Source organism: Drosophila miranda (assembly GCF_003369915.1).
Source record: "Drosophila miranda strain MSH22 chromosome Y unlocalized genomic scaffold, D.miranda_PacBio2.1 Contig_Y1_pilon, whole genome shotgun sequence".
NCBI classification, from domain to species: Eukaryota; Metazoa; Arthropoda; class Insecta; order Diptera; family Drosophilidae; genus Drosophila; species Drosophila miranda.
Window position 1 is genome coordinate 11168931 of NW_022881603.1, and position 11105 is coordinate 11180035.

An 11105-nucleotide genomic window follows, 5' to 3' on the forward strand; every position below is an offset into this window, starting at 1 on the left:
AAAAAAGGGGCGCGTGCGTATAAATAGTCATCTCGAATCTAGATGATGTGTTGTATGGATGGCAAGACATGACACAAGCACAAAAACAAGGCAAAAAAAAGTGAACTTAAAATTTAATATTTCCTATGCACTGAAAGAAATTAGGAGGAAAAATGTAAGAAACCTGACAGGAAGTCCAACAAACCTATCATTCTTTAATATGATATTGTACTGAAAAGCATTCTGATTTAAGAATTCTTTTGTACTTCGAACCATGTAGTTTATATTATACGTGGTATTATATACTCCAAGCTAATATATTTACAGATAAAATTATAGAGCAACCCAATACCTTATCCATTCAGAATTAGCCTCAGGTGAACTCTAGAAGTTCCCACTTCTGTCTTGTCTTTGAGAGCACTTCCTTTCTTATGATGGAATCTTCTAAATATATTGCGCTAGTGTATCAGAATCGAATTAGACTTCCGAATGGTACTATGAGTGACATTTAGATGGCCCCTCTCTATAGCTCTTATAGCTTCTCCCCATCCTCTCTCTCTTCACATATCAACAACATCGGTGCGTCGTATTTTCCACTAATTAAGTTCTATTTCTTCCAGTCGTCTCCACTCCACTCCCATCCGTCGCTCCCTCCTCTGCTGTAGTGAAATCATTTCAGTTCATTGGCGCGATTTGTGGTCGGAGGTGAAGCCAAACGATTAGCGAATCGATTTGTGAGTGGCCCACAACGAATTGAATGTTGAGCGAAATTGAATTAGATCATTTATAGTAAATTGAAATCAATTAAAACATATCTTTTAGGGGTATGTCATGAATCACTACGAGCTTGGAGTATTTTTTTCCAGTCAAAAGAAGAAAATAGAGGACTGCCGTTCCTCTACAACGAAATACAAACATTGCTCATTACTTAAAAAACGTTAGTTTAGTTGTTTAAATAAATCGCTTTAATCAAAAACGTAGTAGTTTTTCATCCAAAAATATCAGCAAACTTGAAGCACAGCAACACTGACCGTAGCGTAGTTTCAAAGCTTAAGCAAAAGCTTTATTTTGCACTCGACGGCTAGCTTTTAGACGTTGCCGCTTAAAGGAAACTTCGCGCATTACTCGTAAATTCGTACTTTAATTCGAAAATAATATAAAATTAAGAAACAGCTATCCGTCAATGACAAATTTGCTGATCGAAGAACTCATCTCATCCTAACAAGAGAGTGACTTTGCGATTTCGGCTGGAACACAGTAAATGTTTTGAAAACTGGTTTCGAGCCAGACAATGAAATTCATCTACATATATATAAATTGCGTTTTGCACAAACTGGTTGGATATTTGACTTTGGAATTCATTCTATAAAATAAGCATTGTGTTCGGGCTTTGCTTTGCCACTAAATGTGGTTCAATGTCAAGGAAATTCCATGGCAGACAGAGAGGCTGAATATGAGGAAACTCAAGTGTGGGCTGCTGGCGCATTAAGCCGAGGGAAGTGGGTCATATGCCCCCCACTGGAGACCATTTAGGCCATATATGCAGATGGGCCATTACAATCTAAATCAGTCAGACAGCCAACCAGGCAGCTGGAGAGTGACAATGGAATACTCGTAGTTTTTGCTCGTACGAATATTTATTATTTATTATCGGAAACTTGTAAAAACTGGCACGCAAAGCCTCCCGACGTGACCGACATGGCTAAGGCGGAACGCCCTATTTATGTCAAGCTGCGAGTATATTTATCTGCCCTACGAATATAGCATATAAGTCGATCCTTGTTTTATTACTTTTTCGTTTCAATTGCAGCTCGAATTCTATTTAATTCTGCTTTGTCTTTGTTTTGTGGCTGATTTTTGCCAAAAGTTAAGCTGACATTCCTGGTTTGGGTTTTTTTAATTTAATTAAGATTGATTTAGTTTAGTTGACGCTGCTGACTGCAAATGGAAATTGACAAGAATATGTCAGTGTCTCTTGTCTGTTGCTTGGCTTCTTTTTATACCCGATACTCAAAATGAGTATTGGGGTATATTAGATTTGTGGTAAAAGTGGATGTGTGTAACGTCCAGAAGGAATCGTTTCCGACCCCATAAAGTATATATATTCTTGATCAGCATCAATAGCCGAGTCGATTGAGCCATGTCTGTCTGTCCGTCTGTCCGTCCGTCCGTCTGTCCGTCTGTCCGTCCCCTTCAGCGCCTAGTGCTCAAAGACTATAAGAGCTAGAGCAACGATGTTTTGGATCCAGACTTCTGTGATATGTCACTGCTACAAAACTTCGCTCCGCCCACTTCCGCCCCCACAAAAGACGAAAATCTGTGGCATCCACAATTTTAAAGATATGAGAAAACCAAAAACGTAGAATTGTAGAGAATGACCATATCTTTAGGACTGCGGAATCTTAATTGGATCGTAGTATTATTATAGCCAGCATCAAGAAAACAATTTCATTTTTTCTCGCCCTGTCTCTCTCTAACACACACGTAGCATAGGCGGCTTTGCTTAGAGTAAAACATTAGCGCCTAGATCTCAGAGACTACAAAAGCTAGTGCAACCAAATTTGGTATCCACACTCCTAATATATCGGACCGAGACGAGTTTGTTTCAAAATTTCGCCACACCCCCTTCCGCCCCCGCAAAGGACGAAAATCTGGGAATATTCAAAAATCTCAGAGACTATTAAGGCTAGAGTAACCAAATTTGGTATCCGCACTCCTGTTAGATCTTACTATAAAACGTGTATCTCAAAATTTCGCCCCACCCCCTTCCGCCCACACAAAGGACGAAAATCTGTTGCATCCACATTATTGCACATTCGAGAAAACTAAAAACGCAGAATCATAGATAATGACCATATCTATCAGATTGCTGAATCTGGATCAGATCAGATCATTTTTATAGCCAATAGGAACATATCAATTTTCAGTGGCTTCGCAGCGCCCGACGTCACGCTCAGACTGATTTTCTGTCTCTCTCGCACGCACTCTTTGTCGTGTCTTTTAATATTAGCGGCGTCTGCCGGAGGAGAGCCATACTGACTTAGTATCGGGTATAACCGTAGAGTTGCGGTGTCCGCAGCAACTCACAACGTTCCCCCTCGTTATTTGTTATGGATATGCCCAAAGGAATCGACTGGGTCCACAGATAAAGGCGATTCGAGGGCTTGAGTACTTAGAAAGGGTATGCTTAGGAGACTTGATAGATATTCCACTTTTCCAGTATTTGCATAGAATGTGCATTAGAAAATCAAATGCTAATGGTGTTAACCAATCAATGTGAACATTGACTTTCAATTGTATCAATTAAAGTTGTTTTTCATTGCATTGTCGGGCAATTTGTCAGCATACTTCCCCTTCCCCCCACAAACCGCACAATTAACGCGAACATGATCCATTCACAGTACCCGAAACCGATTAACCGCAGTTCCCACCTGTTAGATCATCATTATGAGGGGGAGATCATTATGGGTAGATGTATTATAATTGAGGCAACAGGCTTTCGCTGGATCCGTTGAAGAAGAAAGCCATAAAGAGCAGCACCCATAGCCAGACCCGTAGCCGTACTCGAACAGGTTGAAGTCACACTTTGGAGACTCTGCTTTGTTCCCAGTGCTGATGTCATTCGGTAATCATCTAAGCCCCGTCCCGTCGCACGGGGTTTGCTTAGAACTCGACAGCACGTCACTCGACTCGAGAGTCGAGAGTAGAGTCGACTAGTCGTGCGAAGGTTACACACAGAATCTTGAGACGAAACGAAAAACACTTTCAGAGGCGTGTTCTGTTCCGTTCGCCGGATCTCAATTTCAAATCAGAGAAGTCAATAAGTATTTGTCTGTACACCGCCCGTGTTTGATGTTAATTGCAGCTCTACCCATGCATACATGTATCCCCTAAATAGTATCTGTGTGCATATCTGTAGCCTTATGCAAATCTCTTGCTGAAAGCAATAGAAAAGCATTTGCCAGCCTGCCTCTTATTGGGCTTTTTGGAGCGTTGCAAATATGCATAGAAAATATTTACCAACTGTGAAATATGTTGCGTTTTTTTGTTTTGTGGACGGAGCGGGAAGGAAACCCCACAGAAACTAAAGAAAAAGAAAAACTGATGATTGCTTGATTGGTATTTATTGCTGGAACTGTCAGAGATTGCGATTTGAAATATGTTATTAAAGATACAGATAGTTATTTCATATATGTATCCATATTTTGTACATAATTTCCTCTCTGTATTCTATTATTATGATTATCTCTAGATCTGCATTCAAGTTTTAAATTTTTAACAAATTTCCATTGGGGAAAACTGCCAATTACTCGCCTCTACTTTGTTGATCTTCTCTACCAGGGCTAACCACATTCCATGCCAACTCATGCTGCCACATGTTTCGACTGCGTCGCCTCGCGAAACTCCAAAAGCTAATTAACGTCAAAGTTAACGAGTCCAAGCCATTTGGCTTGGGTACAGTAAACACCCCCACACTGACTCCCAATCCCTTGCCCCCATAAGCAAATCAGTTACTTAGCCTCGATCTGCAATTAGCACACAAATGGCGACCGAGGAGCCGGCAATGAAATGGCGAAATGCCGGGCCGAAAGGAGTTTCCTCGGGCCACTGTGGGTTTATCGATTAAACACCCTGAAGGGAGGAGCGAAAGTTCTCGGAAAACATGGCTATAAATGGTATAATGACGCCAGACATTAAAGCCGCACCCAGCTGGCCAGTCGGCGGTGGATGTAATATCCTTTGGCTTGGGGACTGGGGGTTGCCCCGGGTTGGTTTTGTTTGTGCTTCCGTTGTTTTCTGTTGTTGTGCGGCAAACAACTTTGAGTGGACTTGTTGTGCCCGGCTGGGGCAGCGGTGGCCATGGAGCGATTCCATCCATATGTGGATCCAGTTGGGTTGCCATGTGTTGTCCCTACTCCTTTTATCTGACCAAATACATCTGATCCTGCAGGGAAGCACCCACTGATTGCCTCCTTGCATGCCAACGGTGACCAAACAACCAACCCAAACGAGAGCCTACCAAAGCCAAAAACTAGAGCAAGACTTCCATATACCCCACAAATATATGGTATGTGTGTCCCTGGCCATATCTTATCGGAAAGATAAAAAAAATGCATGGTAGTAGGCTAAAATCAAAAGAGAAACTGAGCGACCGGAGAACCTTATCTCTACGCTGGGCTCTGTCCGAGCCTATCAAGATGCAAACAAAATACCAACGCGGATGAGGTATGGGAATTAGCCTAGGAATGGGAATCTCTATATGAGTGCTGGATAAAAACATTTTGCGCATTAATTTAATATTTTGTTTCCAATACCTGCGCTATATTTATTCGACTCTGGGGATGATAAGGCAAACTCAAGGTGGAGATATGTCTGGAGAAAGAATAAACGATGATAAGTTGAGGCTAAGATGTATGGGTATAAAGAGAATGGAAAGTTGAACAAATAGTGAATGAAAAAAGAGGTAAATAAATAGAAAAGAGCACTAGAGCACTAGAATAAATAGAAGCTACAGAGATATCCGATATCTTTAGACTCGATCTAGTATTCCATTAAAGAAATTACACTCTTCCGCTACGAAACCTTTCCCATCATTAGATAGATACCTCATCTATAGTACTGTCTATAGTACTTCAGTTTATAGTACAACTAGTTGTTTGCTCTCGAGTTCTAGATGTTTACTTCTCCATAGGTGGGTCTCTCTGTATGCGTAATGTTCAAGTGTGTTTACCTTATCGATACAGAAAAAACTGCTAATGAACAATTCATGGCTATAATGGTGACTAAATAATTGGCTATTAATATAGCTATTTAACTTATCAACAAATTCCAATCCGAAATGAGCTTCAAACTTACCTTGGGGCGGACGAGTATTCCTTTGGAAGAGTTGCTGGCGCTCTAAGTAATTGAAAATCCTCAAAGTCCGGTCAATGGAGCTCCCCCTTGAGATGGATTAAAGCCCTCATATCATATATCATATCACAATCACCCATACACACAGACACTCGCACTCACACAGGTAGAACGGAAAAGTGGGATCAACCTTCTGGGCGCCACTTTCCCCCTTCCCCTTTCGATAAACTGCTGGCCCCAACAATGAGGAAACTTTTACTTATTTATGCAATTTTTAAAAGAAATCAGGTTTTATTTTTTCTCAAAAAAATATTTATTGTCTTATTTTATTTTTTTGTTTGCTGCACACACGCGACGACAACGACAGCGACGACGGCGACTCCAACGTCTCGGCGATTCAACGAGCGCACAACGAATGAGCCGCTCCGCGTCTCTGAGGCCATTGGGTGCTCTCTGCCTCTGCCCGGCTCTGCCCGGCTCTCTGCTCCGCCCTCGCTCAGCTGCGCGTCGTCGTCGCTGGGGCCCCGTTCAGAGCTGCGTCACTACGAAGTGAACTTTTTTTGCAACCCGGTTTGAGCCGAATTTGTTGGGGCCATAATGCGAGCCCATAAGGCCTGCAGGGAAGACAGAGGATTGGAGGGCAGAAGCTGGGGTAGCAGGGTGTCAGCGTAGGCATCTTGTTAATGTGACAGGTTTCGCCTTTGTTGCAGTCCAAAATGAATGCCTCCAATTGATCTCCACCTCCGCCGAATGACACTTGTTGCTCGGTTTTTGGCTATTTTTAATTTTTTCGAAATTTCTCCTGAAAAAATGACACTTGACGCGTGTCCACGGGATTCTGGCTGGCAGTCCTTTAGATAAATGTTTCCGCTACTGAAATTTATTTGAAACAATTTGAACAGAGCCCGAGAAAACCGGCATAAATTACACAAAGGAAATGGGCGTGTCATGTGGGCAACAGCTAAATTAAAACGCCGACGCGTGGCAAAGCGTCTGACAGATCGGGTCAGATCCGATCAGACCGGAATGCAGGGGCCCACGCTGAAGCAATTACGAGTATGGTTAATTGTTTGGGGAACAAATGTACACGACAATCGAAGAAAAAGGCAACAAATTGATCAAGAATCGAGAGAAATGAGATCAATTCTTAATAGACTGATGAGTATACAAAATGTACTATACTTATATTTTTCTAACACTTTACACAGAACAATCACTTTAATAAAATAGCTCTTTGAGGAAAGACTGCCTCCGGTTGGTAGGATTATATCGTAGACAGAATCAACTTTGTTGACGACGCTTTTTGTACCCTCGATTACAGCTCTAATTTCAGGTATATATAAATATTGCTTGGATAACACGGAGTTCTAGGTGGTTCTAAAAACAGTAGCGCTGCAGATGAAATGCTTGCATGGGTGGGAGCTGTAGGAAGAGTAGCTGAGGCAGATGCGTACTTCTGGCTGGGCGTGTAGTACATGGAGTGCAGGAAGAGGCGGGTCACCTCGCCAATTACCGAGCGGTCGGGTATGCTCTGGGCCATGCCGTACAGGGCCATCTTTCCGACCACGGGCTGGCCAGGATCCTTCATGATCTCCGCCGTGCAGCTGCGAACGTCGGCAATGAAATTGTCTGCCACTCCGGCCTGGGTGTGCATGTCCGTGTCGCAGATGTGGATACTGGTAGACAGAATACCAAATTTTAAGCATGGTTAACTATGGTTTTAATAGATCTATCATACCCAGAGGGGAACTGCAGGGCATTCAGGTTCCAGCCGAGCTTGCAGAGCGAGTCCGACAGTCGGAAGATATCAAACACATTCGATCCAAAGGCAATGACGGAAGTGGCTGGCTTGCCCAACACAAACAGGCCATCGATGTCGCGAACACTGTGGAGTTTCGATAAGGTCAGCCGTAGTCCAAGTGCATTCGTACCCAGTCTTACCCCCTCTCAATGTAGCGAGCCGTGTCCACAATGCGCTTGGTAGCCTCCAAATAGCCATCGTAGCCGAAGCTCATCATGGTGGCCCAGCAGGCGGCGATGATGCCTCCGGCACGGGAACCATTTACAGTGGGTGAGCCGTAGACGCCGCCTGGCCAGTCGGTGGTCACTGTGAACTGGTGATCCTTGAACTTCTTCTCAGAGTACAGGATCACCGACGATCCCTTTGGAGCAAATCCGTATTTGTGCGTGTCGGCAGAGATGCTGGTTACGCCCTTAACGTCAAAGTCAAAGGGACGCAGCTTGTAGCCGGCATTGCGGACCAGTGCCACCACAAAGCTCCCCAGGCAGGCGTCTACGTGGACGGGAATGTCGTACTTTACGCCCAGAGCGGCGATGGCTTCAATGTCGTCGATAGTGCCGTAGGGGAAATTGGGAGCAGAGCCAACCAGCTGGAGCGGCATAAGGCTAGAATTAGTGGGGATAAATTGGGGAAACATGGGTCAATCCTCACCAGAATGGTGTTCATATTGATGGCACGCTTGAACTTCTTCATGTCGACCTCGAAGGTCTCCGGATCGACGTCCACAGATCTCACTTGGATGTTGATGTATTGGCCACCCTTGTCGAAGGCCGCATGCGCGGTGCGTGGCACGACTATGTTCGGCCTGGTGATTCCCTTGTACTCGCGAGCGTAGTCCCGGTATGCCTTCATGGCCATCACAATGGACTCGGTGCCGCCGGTTGTCATGGTGCCGCAGCTGTTGTTGCTTCCATGGAACAGATTGCAGGCCATACGCACCACCTCGGCCTCCATTTTGCAGACGCCCGGGAAGAGGTCCGCATGGAGGGGATTCGTGTACGACGCCTTGCCATACACCTCCGTCACGAGCTGCACCAGCTCCGGGTTGTAGCCGTACACGGCACCGGAGACGCGACCGTCGCGCTATTCGTAGTGACCTGTCTTTAGATGGTCGTCCACCAGCTTCAGGATCACCTCCTTGCTCAGACCCTTCTCGGGCAGCGTCACCGTGTATGTGAGGTGTGCGTTGCTCTCCTTGATCGCCGATTCGAAGTCTTTGTTGGCCTTGGTAAGCTCCGCCTCCACCTGTCGCCGAGCTGCGGGTATTTTCTTGGCGATCCTGAAGAACTGCCGCCTGCCACGCGTGTAGAGACCTGCAACAAACAAAGCGATGGAGGAATGATCGCCTGATCAACTAATTTCAATATTCCCCTATCGAATAACCTAAGGCATGCTTATCTAAAGGCGTATCGAACCATGAAATAAAATGATGAATCATTTTATAATGAGAATGTGTCGATCGGTAGTCGCTGGAACACGATAGCATATCGTGGAAGCCAGACAGGTCTTGTGGGAAGTTGCCGAACGGAAAGGAACTTTTTCCAAGAATTCGGGTTCCAACTGGTTGCTTTAGAAAACCGATTGTAATTCCAATTTTGGAATTCGTAGAACGTTTTCCATTTAGGGGATTAGTCATAAGAAATCTCTTGTGCTTCCAAACAGGTGCCACCTGACTGATAAAGGAGCTAAAAGGGAGAGCCCATTGAAAACTAAATTCCAACTAGCGTATTAGCGGATATTCTTATCGAAGCCAGAAGCTATGCCGTTTGGCTATATATAAATTGTTGTGTATATATAAATTTGGTTTCTAATCTATTGTAATCTGTTCCCAGATTAAACGCAAAAGTTCAGGAAGGGCACACAACGGGTGCATGGCACTCGAACTCTATTATATAAGGCACAAAGTACATAGTACATGGGTATACATAAGTACCGATTTCGATTTCTTGAGTCAAACAACAAAAATGGGCCGGCTAGGCTGGGTATTTACTTGGTGGGCTGCGTAGGAAAGTGCAAGCCGTGGCAGATAAGATTGTTTGATGGATTATAATTTATGACGCCGCCGACAACGGCGTGAAAGGAATCGACAGACACTAGGTGGCCTGACTTTTGCCTACGAGTGCCTACTTATAGATAGTGATGTATTTTGAGAAGACCTCTCTCTCAGTGGAAACTCACTTTCATTCTGACAGACAAACGTCCAGAGCCAGACACCGCCGAGCACTGTGGTGGCGGTGATGGTGGCCACCTGCCAGGGCTCCCGGGCACCGAAGGCGCGATTGATGCCCTCGGTGACGGGCTTTAAGCAATCTTTGCCGGAAAACGGGCGCATCTTTCCGCTGCTGAAATGAGAATCGGTTATGGATTTTGCGTTCCGGAGAGTAAGAGCCAAACACTGCCGCACGCGCACGCCTCTGGCAAATAACTGATTCGAAGCGTGAATGTGGGCTACAAAGTGGTCGACTAAACGCTGATAAAGGTCTGGGCATGTAGTATCTCTCGAATTTAGTTGATACGATACGCCACTATGCTATATTATTGCACCAGCTGATGCAGGCACGCAATGAAAACAAAGGCTCGGCTAAGTGTTTGATGAGGCGGCTGGTGCGTTGTCGGTTACTCACCTCTGTAATCTGTAATCAGGCTTGTTATAATGCAATTAACTTTATCGTTGTTTTCGCAACAAAGGTTTACAATTGAAAAAAAAGGAAATCAACTGTGTAAACAAATGGATTTTCCTTTTGCCCGCGCGTTCACCGCTGTTTACCAGAAAAAATCGTTGGAGAGAAAACTTACACGGTTACTACACATTTACTACTCACTTTCCACATAATGGAAGAAAAAAGAGGGTGTGGACAACGGCTAGAACGGCCTAGAAAATCCAACGGATTAAGGTAAAATCCATCCCATTGGCCCAATATACCTTGAAGAAACAAAGCCGATTGTCCTCACACGAGAGGTGCATTTCCTACGAACCTTGCAATTTGCATTGGCTGTTTTTGCCTGTTGTCCATACCCTTTTTTATAGACCATTCAAAATTACGGCTAATTTTTTCGTTGCAGGAGAGCTGCAGTGTGACCGTCTGACCCACAGAAATACTGCAAACATACCAATGAAAAAAATGAACTTAGCGCCCGTGAGCCTCATTTATTTCAATTGGATAACAATTTGAGTTAAACCGCTGAAAATATTACCAATAATAGTACAAATAATTACTCTTGTGGGTCCACCCCATCCTTAATTTGTTCATATAAAAAACCACGATATCTTGCTATGATCCGCCTCTTTGCCACCCTGGCCTATCATTCCCAGCTAGCTCACGGGGAAGTCAGGGGTGTTTCCGACCCGATAAGCCAGGGGACGGATTGAACAAAACAAAAACATACAAAAAAAACAAATCTAATTTATAGGACAGACTTGTCCTCTTTTGTTCCAGTCCCACCTGAACGATAGGTGGCCAGGGCTGAGGGC

The 11105-nt window shown here is 44.4% G+C and overlaps 1 pseudogene; it reads right to left on the bottom strand.

Annotated features, from left to right (window-relative positions):
• Positions 1 to 6983: 6983 nt before the first annotated feature.
• On the bottom strand, positions 6984 to 10414 carry LOC117191961 (annotated as a pseudogene).
• Between the last annotated feature and the right edge of the window lie 691 nt (positions 10415 to 11105).